Genomic DNA, 18522 nt, shown 5'->3' on the forward strand with positions numbered 1-18522 from the left:
ATTGAAAGGGAAGCAATCCTTCCTAAGTCATTCCTGGAAGCAAATATTACTCTAGTACCAAAACCTGAGAAAGACCCAACTAAAAAAGAGAACTATAGACCGATCTCCCTAATAAACACAGATGCAAAAATCCTCAATAAAATATTGGCAAATAGGATCCAGCAAATCATCAAGAAGATTATACACCATGACCAAGTGGGATTCATCCCAGGAATGCAAGGATGGTTCAACATACGCAAATCAATAAATGTAATCCACCACATCAATAAAGCCAAAAATAAGAATCACATGATCATTTCTATAGATGCAGAAAAAGCCTTCGATAAGGTCCAACATTTATTCATGATAAAAACTCTACAGAAAATTGGAATAGATGGTCTTTACCTCAATATAATAAAGGCCATTTATGGCAAACCAACAGCCAGCATCATACTAAATGGCCAAAAATTGAAAGCCTTTACTTTAAAATCAGGCACAAGACAAGGATGTCCTTTATCACCACTCCTATTTAATATAGTACTGGAAGTACTAGCCAGAGCAATTAGGCAAGAAAGAGAAATAAAAGGGGTAAAGATAGGAAAAGAAGAAGTTAAGATGTCATTGTTTGCAGACGACATGATACGCTACATAGAAGACCCCCTAAGCTCCATTGAAATACTCTTAGATACAATAAATAAATTCAGTAATGTGACTGGATACAAAATCAATACTCAGAAATCAATAGCATTCCTATACTCAAACAACAAAATCACAGAGAGGGAAATAAGAGAAACTGGATTATTCACATTAGCAAGCAAAAAAATGAAATATTTAGGAATTACTCTTACGAAAGAAGTGAAAGACTTATACAGTGAAAACTATAATACACTGAAAAAGGAAATTGAAGATGATCTCAGAAAATGGAAAGACATCCCTTGCTCATGGATAGGAAGAACAAACATTGTGAAGATGGCCATTCTCCCAAAACTGTTATACAGATTCAATGCAATCCCAATAGAAATACCATCAACATACCTTATAGATCTAGAGAAATCACTCCTAAATTTCATCTGGAACCAGAAGAGACCTAGAATCGCAAAGGCAATTCTAAGCAGCAAAGGCAAAGCAGGAGGCATCACAATCCCTGACTTGAAATTATACTACAAAGCAACAGTAGTAAAATCAACATGGTATTGGAATCAAAACAGAGGCGAAGATCAATGGAATAGATTAGAAGATACAACCAAAACTACAAACACACTCAACCACCTTATCTTTGATAAAGGAGCCAAGCAGGTTCACTGGAAGAACGACAGTCTCTTTAATAAATGGTGCTGGAAAAACTGGCTCTCCATTTGCCGAAAACTAAAGCTAGACCCATGTCTATCACCATGTACTAAATTAAAATCTAAATGGGTCAAAGATCTGAATATTAAAACAGAAACACTAAATCTACTGGAAGACAAAGTGGGTAGAAACCTTGGAGACATAGGAGTAGGTAGAGAATTCATGAACAGGACTCAAATTGCAGGGGAAATACTTCCCAGAATCAATAACTGGGACCACTTCTTATTAAAAAGTTTCTGCATGTCAAAAGAAATCTCCAGCATAGTGAAAAGAAAACCCACAAACTGGGAAAAGATTTTAGTGAACTCTCTCTCAGACAAGGGACTCTTGTGTAAAACATATAAAGAATTAAAGAAACTCAGACCTCCAAAATTCAAAGATCCAATCCAAAAATGGGCATCTGAGATGAATACGCAATTCTCAGATGAAGAAATGCAAATGGCAAATAAATATATGAAAACATGCTCATCATCATTGGTCATTAGAGAAATGCAAATTAAAACCACACTGAGATACCATCTCACTCCTGAAAGAATGGCCAGGATCAAGAAAACCAACAACAACAAATGCTGGAGAGGCTGTGGGGAAAAAGGAACTCTCCTGCACTGTTGGTGGGAGTGTAGACTGGTACAGCCTTTGTGGAGGTCTGTCTGGAGGTTTCTCAAAAAGTTGGGCCTGGAAATCCTATTTATTCTAGCTATTCCACTTCTAGGCATATTCCCAGAAGAACTGAAAGCATCATACCACAGTGATATATGTGCACCTATGTTTATAGCAGCACAATTTGTAATCACCAGATCTTGGAAACAACCCAAGTGTCCATCAACTGAGGAATGGATAAAAAAGTTGTGGTATTTCTATACAATGGAGTATTATTCAGCTATAAAGAAGGATCACATTGAGATATTTATCAATAAATGGGCGCAGCTTGAGACCATACTCATAAGTGAAATAAATCAATCTCGCATGTATGAATACCGAATAGTTTCCCTAATGTAAGTAATGATTCAAATATATGAAAATATGTGGCAATCATGATTCCCCATTATGTGGCCTTGAAGCCTTATAAAATTTTCACTTATTAATTAGAAAGGCTTTATTCTGGGCTTCTTGATATGGAAATATTTGAAGCTATAGTATATGAAGTTTTATCCAAATATCTCAAGGAAAAAGACAGACACTATGGTAACTATTATTCTTTAAAAAAATTATTTAGTTATTTCTTATGTTTATTTTAATTAAGGGAAAAATTAAAAAAATTAGGATATATAATAGTAACTCTTTTCGATTTCCTATTAACTTGTTTTGAAGTCCTGTAATACTCCCACGATCTTGTTTTGACTGATTAGACTCTGTTCCATTCTGTGGGATAGTAACAAGTCTGAGGGTATAGGCAACTACTTTGAAGGCAATAAGATTCACTAAGATGCCCATTCAGGTTTGACTATTGTCTCCTTTGGAAGTCCTGTAATGTTTACAGTGCCTAAGTTTTATTGGTCTTGTTCTCTACTGTTTTGTCCAACTTTATAATATCTAATGAGATAGACAAATCTTTTTAAGGAAACAAGAGACAACGTTGATAACTATTGTTAATAACTGTGTACTCTGTTCTACATCATGTGCTAAGTCTATCCTTGGTTTTGACTGACAGCTTTGTTCTGCCATATTTGACTTTATTCTCCCCCCCCAAAAGTAACAAGAACTAAGGAGTAATAAAATCTAAAATGTGTAAATTTTGTTTTAAAAAGAGAGGAAGGGAAAAAAAAAGAGCTCTAACGGATATAACAGCAAGTGTGTATAGGGGTGTTGAATAGCTGACTATATTAATGTTTTTGGATCATTGAACACAGCTGTTTGAATGTCTACTTTGTATTCTTTGATACTGTGATTTGAGCAACTATTTCCAAGATGATAATATGTAATCTATTAACAGGTGATTTCTTAGTGTTATGTTTTTTTTTGTAGTTCTGTATTATATGTAACCTTACACTGCTTTGTTTTGTTTTGTGTTTTTCTCTTTTTCCTCTTAAATAAAAAAAAAAAGAATGCCAGAACTAACACTAGGCTTGGAAACCAGTTTAGTCCAGCCCTTAACTACAAAGAAAAGGAAACCCAGCTCGGAGTCAATGTGATTCAACCAGATGTTGGCACAATTTGGATTCAGTCCAGGTCCCCTCATAACTGAGCTGGTCCTTTTTATATTTAACAAACTGTCTGGTACATGTTTATCCAATTCTCTGTATATATGCCAGGATAATTTTTCACCTCAGTTCTATATTTTTGTACCCTGAATATTCATTTCTTAAATCTCAGGAGTTTAATGAGAGCAAGAAGTGAATGCAAAAAGTAATATGTTATGGGGTGACATGGATTATAACAAATACAAAATAGAAGAAAACATACACACAAAATAAGACCTCAGAGTGTACACAGCATTATGACACTCATCAGACTGTAACTGCAATCAGACAAGACAAAGCATTATAAATCCTGGGGCTATAAAGGAGCAAGAAGGCAAAATAGTGAAATAGTGCTGCCATCCCAAGCAACATTCGTCACCTGTAATCACACAGCCTCATCATCTTCAGAGTATGTTGTGAGCAGAACAGGTTTTATTCTGAAGCTGTAACCTTTGCTGATCTCTCCCTACATTCTTGACATGTGAAACTGACACCTAGTAATTAAATCTCACAAGGCCCACGTATCTTTACTTCATGAAAAACTATTATAATACATTTGCATTTTTAAAAATGAAAATGAAAAAAAATAATCTTTGGTGAAAAGTAGGCAGGGAGAAAGAGAAAACTGACTCCATTTGTCCCAACAATAATGGGAGAATCTAATTCAAGTTCACATGGCTGAGAACAGAACTGTGCTCTTACAAGGGATAATACACAGAAGATGCTATGAAATTGGTCTGTTGGAAGGAACTTAGGAAAATCAGCAACTCCAGAAGAAGACTAGGCCCCATTCAGAAAGTATTTCAGCATGAATCTTGTGAACAGTCTTTGTAGGAGCAAGTCTGAATCTACCTAAAACATCTACTACAGTTGAGATCAAGAAAACCTCAAGATATTCACTAAGCTTCTTGTTCCTCCTTGTTTTGTGGGCTGCCATTTACACAAGTTTAAAATTTTCTCTAATTTCAGCAGGTGGTCTTTTAGGTCTCAGCTGAATTTTCATGTCAATGTCCAGATAGAAGCTGAAAAGGTAAAGCTGTTACCTCTTATCCATGCAGACCTTGGCAGGCTATGTGATGTCTCCATGACTTTGCATTGTAATTGCCTTGACTGTTCTGTCTCCAGTTTATAACTATCCTCGTTGCTTTCAATGTGCTTTTCTGTCAATTAAATTCATGCAGTATGACTGCGGCCTTCTCCGGATTCTATGAGGCTCAGCTGTTATAACCAGATGAATGAAGTCTGGTCTTGCCTTCCAGAATTTTATCGTGGAAAAGAGCACACATCTGGGAGTGAAACAACCTTGCTTCAATCCTGCCTCTGCCACTCATAATGTTAGATTGAGGCAAGAAGCTCAAACTTCCTGAGCTTCAGAGTTTTCTATCTATAGGGATATTTGTCCTGCAGTATAAAGCCTAGGAGCCTTTTAAAATGCACTACTCCAGATTGTCATGACCCATGAGGCTCCTGAGTTTCTTGAGGTGAAGGACCACAAAAGGATGAAGAAATGACAAAGCTGAGGTCAGGTAGAGCCCTTACTCTCCTGATGGGAGGAAAGGAACTGCTCAATTAATGCAGCATATTTATTTAATGGGAAGCATGAGGCCAATTGCCACTTCTCTGCTTGTAATCTTTTGCTTGGATTGTCTAGGTGCTTGGTGTTTTTTCTTGGGCTGTAGCAATTTCTTCATGTAGGTGACTTGGGTACTTTTTGTTTTTTGGTAGGATCATGTCTGGGTCATCCCCCAGGTCAATTTCCAGTTTCAACAGCTTCCAATGCCAGATTTGTGTAGTCAGAATTTCCTGAGGTGAGCCTGAACATCTGCATTTTTACAAAGCTTCGTTGGATGCATCTACTCTGAAACATCCCATGAAAAGAGTCAGTAGCTATTAGGCTATAGTAGGGAATCTGTAGATCTAAGGTGAATCTGTCTTAGTTACTCTTCTCATTGCTGAGACAAAACACCCAACACCCAAAGTTAAAGGAGGAAGTATTTATATCAGACCACAGTTTGTAGAGGTTTCAGTCTATAATTGGCTGGCTCCAAGACAGTGTGGCATGGCAGAGGGGCCTTGCAGAGGACAAACACTCCATGGAAAGCAGGTGAGAGACAGCAGTAGCTGATACAGTCTTTCCTTTTCATCCTTTCCAGGTGTAAGAAATCCTTAATGCCAGCATCATGCCCTTAATCCCAGTATCACGTGTCTTGGATCCAGCTCGTCCAAAGAGCTCCAGCTATGAAGACACGAGCCTTTGGGAGAACATCTAGATGCAAGCCACAACAGTGTTCTAAAAGTATTCTAAATTTTCATTTTACTCTTTTTCTTGGTTTAAATATCTATCTCCCTTGTATGCATGACATAATGTCTTCTGCATTCTTTAAATATTGAGTTCAAGTATTTTATTCCACTGAAATGATATTGCAAAGCTTGATATTCTTTCTTTTGTGAAATAATGCTACAAGATATTTTGTTGTTATGGCCAACATCTAAATTATGCTAGTATGCAAATCAGCCAATCTAATGAAATGAGTATAGTTATTTATCTACTATGAACAAAACACTAAGATTCAAAGAGGTTAAGCAATTCAGTGAGTGCTGAATTTAGAATTTATACCCCTTTGCCGTCTTAGCTACTTTCCTCACTGCTGGGACAAAATAGTCAACACCCAAAAGCTAGGAAAGCTTGGGTTGGTCATTTCTCCTTTTTTTCATTTTGAAGAGAATAAAACCAAATGAAAAAAAAAACCAAAAAACAAAATGGGGTCAGTCAAAACAAAAGGATGGACATAGTACATGACTTAAAACCAAAATACAAGGTGATCTACAATTATTATAATGATGTCTCTTGTTATCTTCAATAGAATTGCCCATATAATCGGGTATAATAAAATTGAACATAGCAATACAGAACAAAATCAATAAAAACAGAACATTGGAGACATTATGAGACTTCAAAAGAAGATAACAGTCAAAATAGAATGGGTATCATAGTGAATCTTATTGTCTTCAGAATAGTTGTCTATACCCTCAGACTTGATACTGTCAAACATAACAGATTTGAATAAAATCAGTCAAGACAAGACAGCAATCAAACAAAACATTCAAATAAAATCAGTCATAACAAAACAACGAAAGCAATACAGGGCTTCAAATTATGTTAATACAAAAACAAAAATGGTTACAGTAGTATATCCTGCTATCTTTGGAATAGCTGTCCATGCCATCAAATCTAGTACAAGTAGACAAAGTGGAACAGGATATAACCAAATTGAACAGAGAGATGAAAACAATATGGGTTTCAAATCATGACACAAGATTAACAATGTCCTCTGCCTTCCCTATTTAGACAGTTCCTCACCTTTCACTTTCTCAGGGTACATTGTACATTTTGTATCCCACTAGCTCCTTTAGTTTTAGATTAGGGAGGCAACTCGCTATTTACCTAAGTGGTTCTGAACCTTTTTAACCTAAGTGGTTCAGAACCTTTTTACCCCTGAGCTTGATCTCAAGTTGCATCCATTTACCTACAAGAGCCTCAAGGTTTTCCTTCCTTATAACTGAGTAGTTCTCCATTGTATAAAAGTGTTATGTCTTTCCAACCAATCTGCAGCTGAAGGGTGAGCTACCTCCACTTTTTTCTGGTTCCCTGTCACATAGAACATTATTTTCTCATCTTTGACTTTCAGTTCATAAGCCCTCTTTCAGGTTAATTATATTTCTTATATAGAGCATCTTGATGGACCCTATCTTCTGATCCACTCGTCTGTGTTTCTTTTTGTTAGTGTATCAAGGCCAGATGTGTTAGCAATTATGGCCAACCTTCTCTGCCTCATCTCTGCCATGCTATTTTCCTGCCGTTGATTGTTTACTTTTCTCCTTCATTCCAATGTCTGCCCCATTCAGTGAGCCCCTGCTGCCACTATTCCTCAAACCATGGTCTTTTCTCTCTTTCTCTAGAATGTCTTTCAGTATTTTTTGTAGGGTTAGATTGGTGGTCATGAACTCTCCCAGCTCCTCTTTGTCATGGAAGCATCTTGTTTCTCCATTAATTTTGAGAGATAGTTTTCCAGGGTTCATCAATCTGGGTTGGAGGTTATTTTCTTTCAGGGCTTGGAATACTTCACTCCAAGGTCTTCTTGATTTGATGGTTTGTATCAAGAAGTCTGTTGTGATTTTGATGTGTTTTCCTTTGTAGGTGATCTGTTTATTTTTTCTAACAGCTTTTAATATTCTGCTCTTGTGCTGAATTTCTGGGATCTTGATTATTATATGTCTGGGTGTTGATCTATTTTGGTTATAGGTGGCCGGAGTTTTGTGTCTCATATATCTGAATATCATTTCCTTTTCCTATGCTTGAGAAGTTTTCTTTAATTATTTCTGTAAGTAGCCTTTGTATTTCATTTGTGTTTACTCCTGCTTCTTTACTCACTTTTTTAATTCTTAAGTTATAGATTCTCTTGTCATCTTCTAGCATTTGTATTGTTACTTCCTGGTTCCTTGTTATTTTTGAGATCTTTGCTTTCGTGATCACCAGTTGCAAACTTCTCTTCAAGGTTTGATAACCTAACTTTAGTTTCTTTCAAACAGTTTTGCCAGCTTTCAATGGAATTTTTAATTTCTTGGTAATCTCTTTGAATGTGTTTTGTGTATCCTAATTTTTTAAATATTCTTCATTGACAGTTTCCCCCTTTTGCTATGCTCCTCTATTCTTCCATTTGTGTCTTCTTGAGAGACACATACCATTTTAAAAATTATTTTTCTTATATCTTCTCTTACTTGTATTAGTATTTCTGTTTTAAGTTCTTTTATCATTTCACGAAGATACTTGTTTATGTCAGATACTGTTGCCTCTGAAACTGCAGATTTACAACTTCCGATGTCTTCTGTGTTTACCTCTCCTGGGCTAGTACTGCCTGGCTTGGAGGCTGGAGACTGCCTTTTGTTTCCTCTTCTTGTCATGTTTCTGGTTTCTTCCAGACTAGTGGATAGTGGGGTCCCCAGCACTTCTTATATGGGTTATAATTTTTCTGAAGTGTGCTGGCTAGGGATTGCTGCCCTCCCCAATCTGCTGGTGACTACCTGGAGTACAGTGGCAGGTTGGCCCCTCCCTTCTGAGCTGATCAACCACTGGGAGTCTTTACCACTCCCAGTGTGTGCTGCATGGTTGGGGCCAGTTAGGGATAGATTTAAGGAAACCTCGGCCTTGACTGTTGGATCATGCACAGGGGCACGACTCAGTCCAAGCAATTCTCACCAATCTGCTCTGTGTTAGGAGTGGCTAAATGAGGCTGGCTGCAGTTCTCGTTCTGGTTTTATCCTGCCTGACTCCAAAATGACACCTAGCCAATCACCCACTCCCATGGGGAGGACTGAGTCCCCCACACTCACTGCGAGTCAGTGCAGTTCTCTGGTCTGCCACTCCCCTCCATGACCACCATCTTCCTGCCGAGGCCAGGCACCCAGATTCAACTGGCAAGCGTGAAGTCCTGAATTCAATTCCTAGTATCCACCCCAGTTTTGGAGGTTTCAATCTGTACTCAGTTGGCTTCAAGGCAGAGTGGCATAGCAGGACCACCTTTCATGGTAGCCGCAAATAGCAAGACAAAAATCAGTAAGAGCACTTCTCCTTTTTGAGTCTGAGCTTTCTTTGTGCTTCTGAAAGTTTTATCTATAAAATAAAATAAAATAAGTGGTTGTCTATCAAGGTAGACCCTCCCTCATCCCAGTGGTAGACCCCAAGAAGCCTGAAGCCAACCAAGTTTTTACAGAAATAGTACAACAAATCACTCCCTTGAAAACTATAAATTATGCCTTATTTTTCCTGAGGAGTTTAATGTAATCTTTGTTTTCTTAGCAGACTTAGCCCTGGGGCCTGAGCAGCACTTGGCTGTGGACATCATGTAACATCTGCTACATTTCCTGTCACCTTTCACAGGTTGGATGGCCATCAAAACAGAAGTTGGATGTATGTCCTAGGGGAAGAACTAGCCTTGCTCGGGGAGGTGACAGAGTGGGATGGAGGTAAAATATGAAAATCAGGTACGTTTCTGCCCAGTCTGCATTCCTAAGTGACTATTATTATAGTCTCTGAGTATTAGACATATTCTTATAATTTTACTACCTGTACTATAATGTAAAAAAGAAATATTTGTGATTTTATCTTGTATCCACAAACTACTTAAGAAAGGTGTTAGCTTTAAAGAAATGTGCAACAAAGCAACAATAACAATGAAAATATCAAACGCTTCTCTACTCTATTGCCAGTGGCTATTTTTAAAGAATGTTCAGTACTCACAGCACTGTGTGAGGTAGGAAATGTGATTATACCTATTTTATATGTGAAAACTGAGTCACAGAGATGTTCAAGATTTTGGTAAGGCCAGCAAAGCAATATGCGGTGGGTCTAGGTCTCAACATGGGTAGACTGGCTACAGATCTGTGCTGTTAACTAATAGGGCAAGCTGACAAAAATGAGAGAAGGGGAAAACCGGAGAACTGCAGAGAGTCAGCTGGAAAAGAAGTGTTCCCAAAGCACTAAAAACATACATCGATTTTGAAAAGGAAGGATTTTTGCAAAAGGAATTTTGCAAAGAAAAATTGATTCTCAGTAGTTCAGGGATGGAATGAACATACTGGATGATGTCTCATTTGTGTTGTGATTAGATTGAGACCTGCCTGACATTCGGCAATAAGTTTATGGATAGTTGATAAATATGTTGTTTCATCTATTTAAGGCAACTCTCTAATTCTGCTTTACCATAATCTTATTGGTTCCCTTTGTGCCTAGTGTGCTGTATAGGTCCAGTGGTGAGGTATAATGCCAGTCTCTTCCATTAAATTTCAGGATCTTGTATGTTTTTTAAAAGCGTTTAAATATAATTACACTGATATATATATATATATATATATATATATATATATATAATATTAAGCAAATTTACTGTTTTAACACCTTCTGTTATGTAATTCTCCTTTAATAAGTTTCATTAAAATGGACAGAGTATTAAGCCTCTTCCGATGAATAAATTCTGTAATTTGATTATCCTGGAGTTACAATGCCTTGGTACAAAGAATGAGTTGCTTCAAATGCATTATGGGGTAGAAAAAGCTGTAATTTACCTTTTCCTTTCTCTTTCTTCATCTTTTTCTTAGTGATAGTGAGGAAAGTATAAGGATTCCTCCAGTCCTCAGTGAGGTAACCAATACCTTGTGGAGCCTGGTTGTTTCTCGGATGCAGGAAATGTGCTAGACCAAACCACTGATTCAGGTTCCACCGCTGTTTCTCTGCTTTTGGCTCCAGAGTTCCAACATTCTTGGCTACTTCTCAAGGATTGAAGTGGGTGCAGACTGCAGGTTTTGGAGTCACAGGGACCTAGATTTAAGTTTCACCTCTATTGCTTATTTGCTCTGGGGGTTTTGGCTCAACACTTCCATTCTGTGTGACTCATCTGCCAACTACCAGGAAAAATGTTCCTTCAGGGGCCATGGCAAGGACTCTGCCAGGGTATGAGGTGGGTATTGAACACAGCCCCTCCATTTACCTCTCCAGTTTCCACAATGATGTGAACATAGGTGCGGGTAGGAACTCTTAATCCAATGCCTAAAAGAATATACTGTTTATTTTTCAAATGAGAGAAAAAGGAAATAAAAACTAATTTATGGTGCTCTCAGAACCCAGAACACAGCTCTGTACTCAGCACAACAAAGCCATAAAGTGACACAACTGTGCTGCCCTCTGTCTTCAGAAGGAAGAATTGCTCTGAGTGCTGGATCTAAAAGAGGAAAGTACAAACCAGGAGGCAGAAACTAAACAAGAGATAAGAAATTTCTTGTCTTACTGGGAAGTCAGCTAAATGTGGCGGATCTCACTGAACACTGAACTTTTACCTTAGAGCAGGAAAATGGTTTTGGATATCAGCGCATGGAAGCAGATGTTTTAAGAACTTATCCAGCAGGAAAAGCCCTGGGCGCAGTGGACCCTTAAGTTGGATAAGGACATTGACCCTGACTCTATGGCCTCAAAGTGGAGGTGGTACTCACAGACAGCAGTGGGCAGGTAAGAGAGGATTTGTTCAGCACTAAGCCTTCCTGAGAAGAGGCTCAGTTTAGCACTGATTTGTCCCTTTCAGAGTTTGCTAGAAGAAAGTCACCAGGCCTCTGGCTTTTTGCTGTCAGAGAGCTTTTAAGGGTCTAATTGATAAACTGTAAGTTTCCATCTAGCTTGTATGCAGAAAATTTATTCTTTTATTTCCCTAAATGTTTCAGGAAAGTTTTGAAGAATGCATCTTCCTTTTCTCTTCCATGTCATTTGGTGCAGATGACCATAAAATCCTCTTTAAATTCCCTCCTAAAACCTGATGAGCCTCCCCTGGCTGTAGCCCCTCTCCTGCCTTTGGCCCAGCTAAGTCTGAGATCTGGTCCTTCTAACAAACTAAGGATTGATCAAGATGGAGTAGTCCTTTATCGAAAACCTTAGGATAATAGACGTGAATGTTGGTACAAAAACTCAGTCTGAAACCTATTTCCTAGTGTCCTGTAGTTCCTTACTGACCATTCCCTTTCTAGCCCACAGGAGTTCTCCAGTTGCAGGAACCAGCTCCCTGTCTTGTCCAAGGGTGAGAGTGGCTGTGTGGACAATCAGCTCCCCTCTGTGTAAATGATACCCAGCATCCTCCTTCCCCTTTCACTCTCACCTACTATGTGGCTACTTGCCTGCTCAGCCTGCCTCAGCCTTGTGCTGCTCCAGTCCTTGTGGACTGTTAGCCATACCTTGCATGTTCAGCTTTGAGCCCTTAGCATGGGCACCCTCTTCTCACCTGAAAACCTGTTCTTAATGTCACAGGGTTCCAACATGGGCAGATCCTGATGTCAGAGGAACCAGCCATGCTGGTCTTTAAACAAAGGTTTCTGATGAGACATGTAGACAGTCCATATAGCAGACAGGTGGATTTTATAGCAAAATGGTAGATTTTCAGCATGGGTGAGAGAAGACACCTTCAGGTCGGTTGCGCTGAGTGACATTTCCGGTTACATTTATATGATTAATTGGGTCTTTCAGTCATCACTGCCATAGGTGGATATTTTCCACTTAGTTTGTTTTGAGACTTTGAGCAGTTTCCTGCTCTTCATCCATGGCTTGGATTTTGTATGGGCCCGGAACCTCTGAGGTTGCCTTGGAGGTTTGTATACATGCAAGGCGCACAAAGATACATAATAGCAAAACCATCCAAATCCTTGCCATCTCCCCTCAGCATTCTTTAACTCTGATTGACAGCTTGGTGAAGATGGACCCAGGCATCCATTATCCACTCTTGAGTTGGGAATTTTTGTTGTCTTCTTACTTTGCTATATTTGTAGTCCCATTGCTGAAAACTAAGTCTGCCTTCTTCTCTTATGTTGATTACATGATGATCAATAAATTGAGCCATTTTACTATGACAATCTGTTCTTTGACATTAAGCGAAATTAAGTTGGTAGAATAAGCACTGGTTTCCAAGAGATCTTCCACAAATTGTGTAAAACATGACCAAGGCCATAATAATAAATGTGTGTTGAATCATGAAATGGTCTTCCTTCATTCATTTACTCACACACTTGCTTATTGGTATCAATATATATTGATCAAATTTTAGTTCTGACAAGTATTATCAGCAAGTTACTATGGTAGACTATGGTGCTACTTCTGTTCCCTCAAAATGTTCATGTCCTAGTCCCTCAGACCTGATAATGTGTTACTTTACTTGGCCCAGTAGACTTCACAGGTGTGATTAATTTAAGCTCCTCAGGTGAAGCACTATTTTGCTTTAACCAGGTGAGTGTTAATAACAGTCCAATTGTGGCCAGGCTTTTTAGTGTTCCCAGTAGCTTATGTACTACAGACTTGGTTTCCAGTTGATAATGCTGTTGGAAGGTGGCAGAAACTTTAGGAGGTACAGTCTTGTTAGACAAAGTAGATCACAGTGGGCATTACTATGAATAATATATTTGTACTTTGCCCCTGCCTGTCTGTCTGCCATGCTTCCTGATGTAACATAGTGGCCAGGAAGCAGAGAGAGAAGAGATGAGCTGGGGAGTGAAATCCATCCTTTCAGGTCATTTCCCCAGTAACCACCCTCTTTTGACCAGGTTCCACCTCCTGAAACCAACTCAACTCAGCTCAACTTAGCTCAGCTCAGTAGGGGTCCCATCATCCAATCACCTTCTAGAAGCCCTACCTACCAGCATATGGCTATTGGAGGACCTCTAGATGTAACCTGATGGATGAGTGATGGGTAAGCAATCAAGCAGAATAGAGACCTAGAATGTAAGTGCAGTATGGAAAAATGAAGGCCCAAATTCATGCGGAACAATTTTAGAGAGAGTCCAAAGCTGTAGGCTGTCATCACTTCTAAAGGTGGATCCTAAGAAGAAAGAAGCAGGAACATTGGTTAAAAGACTTTATATGAAGACCATTATTAACAGGGGGACTCAGAGTTCAGTGAATCCTTTACAGAAGAAAACCTTCAGCCACCAAAGAGATAGTGAAAATCTACACACTGAATAATGAGATTCAAAAACAAAACAACAACCAATACACAGAGAAGATTTAAGGATCAGAGTAAGAAAAAATAAAACTAGAACTATTACCTATCTTAGAGAAAAAAAAGAAAATAAGATATTTATAAAACATGTGGACACAAACCTCAGTTACTCTTGGGTGAAACAGTTAATATCAGAGAAAAATCCTTTGGAAATTTCTAGCTACAGGTCAGAGCCAATGGGCTTAGAGGCTTGGAGGATAATTATTTCTGTCCCAGGTAGAGTGATCTAAGTGACACTACAGTTCTCAGTGTGATTCATATTCTGTATCATTTACATCTAGTTGGTTGGTATGAAAAGTTAAGTACTTCTGGATAAGGATCTTTCAGGATTCTTTGCATGAAGAAAGAGCAAGAGGAAGGTTTAAGAGGGGAGCTAAGTCCCTAACATTGTGTCTGGCTTTGAGATGGCAGCTGGATACTCATGAGCTCCCTTTCCTCTAATCCACCCTGATCTTCCTTACTCTAGCATTTCTACTGGTTAAGGTGGTACTTAACTAATGAGGGTTCTAGACCCTCATCCTCGAAGAGTTTCAGTCTTTGGTTACAAGATTCTTCTCAAGGAGTGGCTTTTGCTCTTGCCAACCTGGGTCAAAATTGGTCAGGGAGGTACCAAGAGATATTGCAGTGAAGAATTTGTGAGACATATTGGTCAGTTTTTCATTGCTGTAACAAAGTTCATTTTGTTTGGCTCATGGTTTCAGAGAGTGCAGTCAATGGTCAGTTGGCACCAAGGTAGAAACATCATGGTGGAATGACACAATGGAGAGAACTGCTCAACCATGGCATTTGGAAATCAGAGATCAGGGGAAGAACCACAGTTGAGGGAACCAGGAACCAGATGCGATGTTTTTATATATTTTTTTAATAATATCATATCTTGATTTGTGTGTGTTGGGGAAGTTTCTTATTAGAGTAACTTTTAACCCACAGACGAATGAATCAAAGTTCATTTCAATAAGAAGTTCTGCTATCCACCACATCTATACAGTCCAGTAAGATATTTGAGGCCTATGGAAATGGCCGTTGGGTGAGTTGCTGGAACATTCACCAAACTGTTATGAGCCTGACCTGGCTGCAAGCCATGATTTATTTTAGGTACTCAGAGAATATTATCAATTCATATGCTAAATCAAAAAGTTCCCAAAGTGGTGTCTGGATATTCTTTCAAAGCATGCAATTACTTAAATAAATAGTCATGCATTCTTTTGTGGAAGAAGTGAGAGCTCCTGACTTGTTCCTGAGGATCTGGTCTGTCTTTTAGATAGTAAGTTATGAGCCTGAAATAGGGCTCATGTCTTGATTAAATAAGGAATCCTGATTGATTTTATTTTATTTTATTTTATTGAGACAGGGTCTTTCTATGCAGTTCAGGCTGGTCCTGAGCTCACTTTATAGCCCAGGCTGATCTCATACTTGCAACATTCCTCCTGATTCAGCCTCCCAAGTGTTGGGGGAATCCTGATGTTTACAGCTGCGTTAGCTGCTCTCAGTTGAGCATCCATTTTTCATTTCTTTGACTATATAAATTGAAAATGACCTTTTGAAAGCCTACCTACTTGCCCATACATGGAAAACAGGAAATATGTAAAATTCGCAGATTGGTGTGGAAGACCCAGTATTCAAGAAATGGGAAAGAAAATGGAGAAAAGGAAACTAGGAGAAGAATTCTTTAAAAATAGTTTCAAGAAGTGCTGCAGATGTAGGTCAGTCACAGTCACAGAGTGCTTGCTTAGTATATGTGAATGCTTAGATTCAATCTTTGGTACCACAAAAATGAAACAAAACATAGATTAAAACAACAAAACAAAAATATTTTCTCCCTAGGACAGGGGGTCTTCTTTTCTAGGGGAAAAGCTTCAGCTAGGGGTACCTATACGATGAATGGGCAGTCATGCTAAGGCTCATTATTACAAAATTTCTGATACTGGATGTAAAGAAGAGACATTGCTTATTTCATTCATTAAGGTGTAACATTTCCAGATTCTTGTAGTGACTTTCTCTTCCAATTACTTTCCCCATGTGTTTTTCTCTTTGCTTTTCTATTAGCAAAGATATTTGAAGGCTCTCTGTTCAAATGAGGGATACTAAAAAGATGACTGGAACACCGGAAGCTGAAAGAAAATGAAGCAGAGCTATCTCTCAAAGTTTAAAAGGAAAATTATTTTCAGCATAGAAGTTTATGCCCGGATGAAACTTAACTATATGTAGACATAGGATAATTATCACTTTCAGACACTCAGAAAGCATTTTCCACACGTACCCATTTTTCGGGAAGCTACTAGATGATATGCTTCAAAAATATGAGAGAGTAAACCATGCACACTGAGTGTACAGAGTCCATGTGTAGGAAGAGATGAAGGGAGTTCGCAGAATATTGGAGGAGTGAGCTTCCAGAACATGGTTGTGTAGCCACCCGAGAGAAAACCATTCAGGGGAGAGGATCAGTTTGAGGGGAGGCTCTGGGAAGGGACATCACCAAAGGAAAAACAAAGGGGACTCACATGTTCCCTAGCACTCTTAAATGTATGGAGAGGACTTTTACTTCCGATAAAATTTAGGAAGGAATTAAATACAAACATAGAAAAGTACACAGAAAAGGTGAAATTCAAAGCAATTAACTTCAAAGATTAGAAAAAAAGGGTTGTGAAAGTAAATGCAAAATTATAATATTTTACATAATATAGCCATTATTAGTCATAGTTTGAAATAATCACGGTATGACCAAAATATTGGTTTAAGAAAAATCTGACTTAAAAACATCTGAGGGGAAGAGGAATATGTCCAATAGAGGCTCAGAGTGTGAAAGAATTCAGTCCTCATTGTCATGAGGAAACGAGCGGTTGACATCAAAAATTGAAAAAAATCAACAAACAGAAACACAGAGATGAATACTAGAAGCAAAAGCCAGATGGGCATTAAATAATTGCTTTTGGGTGTGAAAATGGAAGATGAAAGAGAACAGAAAGTGTGAATTTTGTAAAAAGCATAGTCAAACTATTTTGCATCTCACAAGCTATGCACACATAAGACTTTGATAATAATTATGATAAAATTCCACTTTTTAAAAATTAAGGCTTATTAGATTTGCAAGTTTCTTCTTGGCCAAATTCTATTTTTCTTTCTTTAACATGCTCTTCTCTGTTTTCTCTTCTTATATCCCCTTGTCTTCTCTAATCTTTTCTTTCCCTCCTCCTCCACTCACAAATTAAATATGATCACAATTGGGGAATTTGCAGAGGTAGGATTTATTTACTCTGAAAATGATGAGAGAGCCCTAGATGATCAGTTTTAGTATTAAGAGTCAAGTCTGTTAGCTGCATGTGAATATCAGGGAAGGGGCACTTGGCGAGCTCCAACAGAGGCATCAAAGGCGAACACGGCCTGTAGGGAACTTTAAATCCATGATAAAATCAATGAAGGCTTGTTTGTCTTTTCTTACATCCATGGTCCATCTACCAACTCTGAGCAAGCCCAGACTATGAGTGGTGATGACCCAGGATGTGGTTGGTTGTTGGTGTGGGATGCATCATTCCAGCCCCATGCTAAGGAATTGATTCTGGTATTAATGTTTTGGGGCAGTACTGAAGGGGAGAAAGGTAAGAAGAGAAATTCAGCAATGCCCACCAAACCACCAATGGATACTGTCAGTCAGATCAGGCAGCTAAACTAGGATAAGAAAGAGAAAAATATTTTGTGAAGTATGTAACCACTGAGCAGATTCTCAGGCAAACACATCTGACATGAGACACTCAGGAAAAATTGCTGTTAACAAAATCAGTCCATTCACTGGAATGAGATTTACCATGTGTTGATGATTAATTGTAGTTGAGGGCCAGAAACTGAGGATTTCAAGGAATACTAAATGCATTCCCTGCCCTTCCTGAGCCATCTCTTCTGTTCTTTGCTCTCAGCAACTCTTTCTTCGCCCTGGAGAACAAAGCACTTTTAGCTTAGAGTAGGAGGCAAACATATCCTCAAGACACAAGTGTGGAAGGAGAGAGGCCTCCAGAGGTTTGCAAGGACATATACATCTGATGTCACAAACAGTAGTGATTTTAGAGAGGGATCCTGACCCACCCTCTTCCGCACATGAAAGGAGTGTCTGTTTGACCTCAGGTCCCTCAGCTGGGACCCAAAGGCATATATTTCCACTTATAGATGTCAAACAGGAGAACACTCAGGCGTGATAGCTCAACCTCCTGGTTAAACTGAAAGCTGTAGACACAGAACCAGGAACTTTTCATGTCTGTAGTGGAAAGCAGGAAGTCGTTAGGGGAGGAAGAGGCAAAAAGGAATGAGAGTAAATTGGAAATAACAATGTCATCTGGCACCTGGGACCTTCTAAAAGATCTCAGGTTTACTGAATGCCTAAAGTATTCTATTGTGGTTTGACGACTCCTGCAAAGGGGCTGGAGTGGGAGGAAGCAATGCTG

General features: G+C 38.7%; 1 long non-coding RNA gene across 2 annotated transcripts in view; it reads right to left on the minus strand.

Moving 5' to 3' along the window:
- Positions 1 to 5783: 5783 nt before the first annotated feature.
- The window catches only part of LOC134478767 (uncharacterized), an 84050-nt gene continuing 71311 nt past the window's right edge, over positions 5784 to 18522 (minus strand). The window contains exons 5-6 of one of the 2 annotated variants that reach the window (XR_010051651.1): positions 17892 to 18016; positions 5784 to 9177 (exon numbers count right to left, since the gene is read on the minus strand). This is a non-coding gene — a long non-coding RNA (uncharacterized LOC134478767). Of the gene's footprint in view, positions 18017 to 18522 lie in introns of both variants that reach the window. The other variant, XR_010051649.1, reaches the window with a different exon arrangement.

Source organism: Cavia porcellus, unplaced genomic scaffold (assembly GCF_034190915.1).
Source record: "Cavia porcellus strain 051 isolate PalLab524CR breed Dunkin Hartley unplaced genomic scaffold, mCavPor4.1 scaffold_14, whole genome shotgun sequence".
Taxonomy (NCBI): domain Eukaryota; kingdom Metazoa; phylum Chordata; class Mammalia; order Rodentia; family Caviidae; genus Cavia; species Cavia porcellus.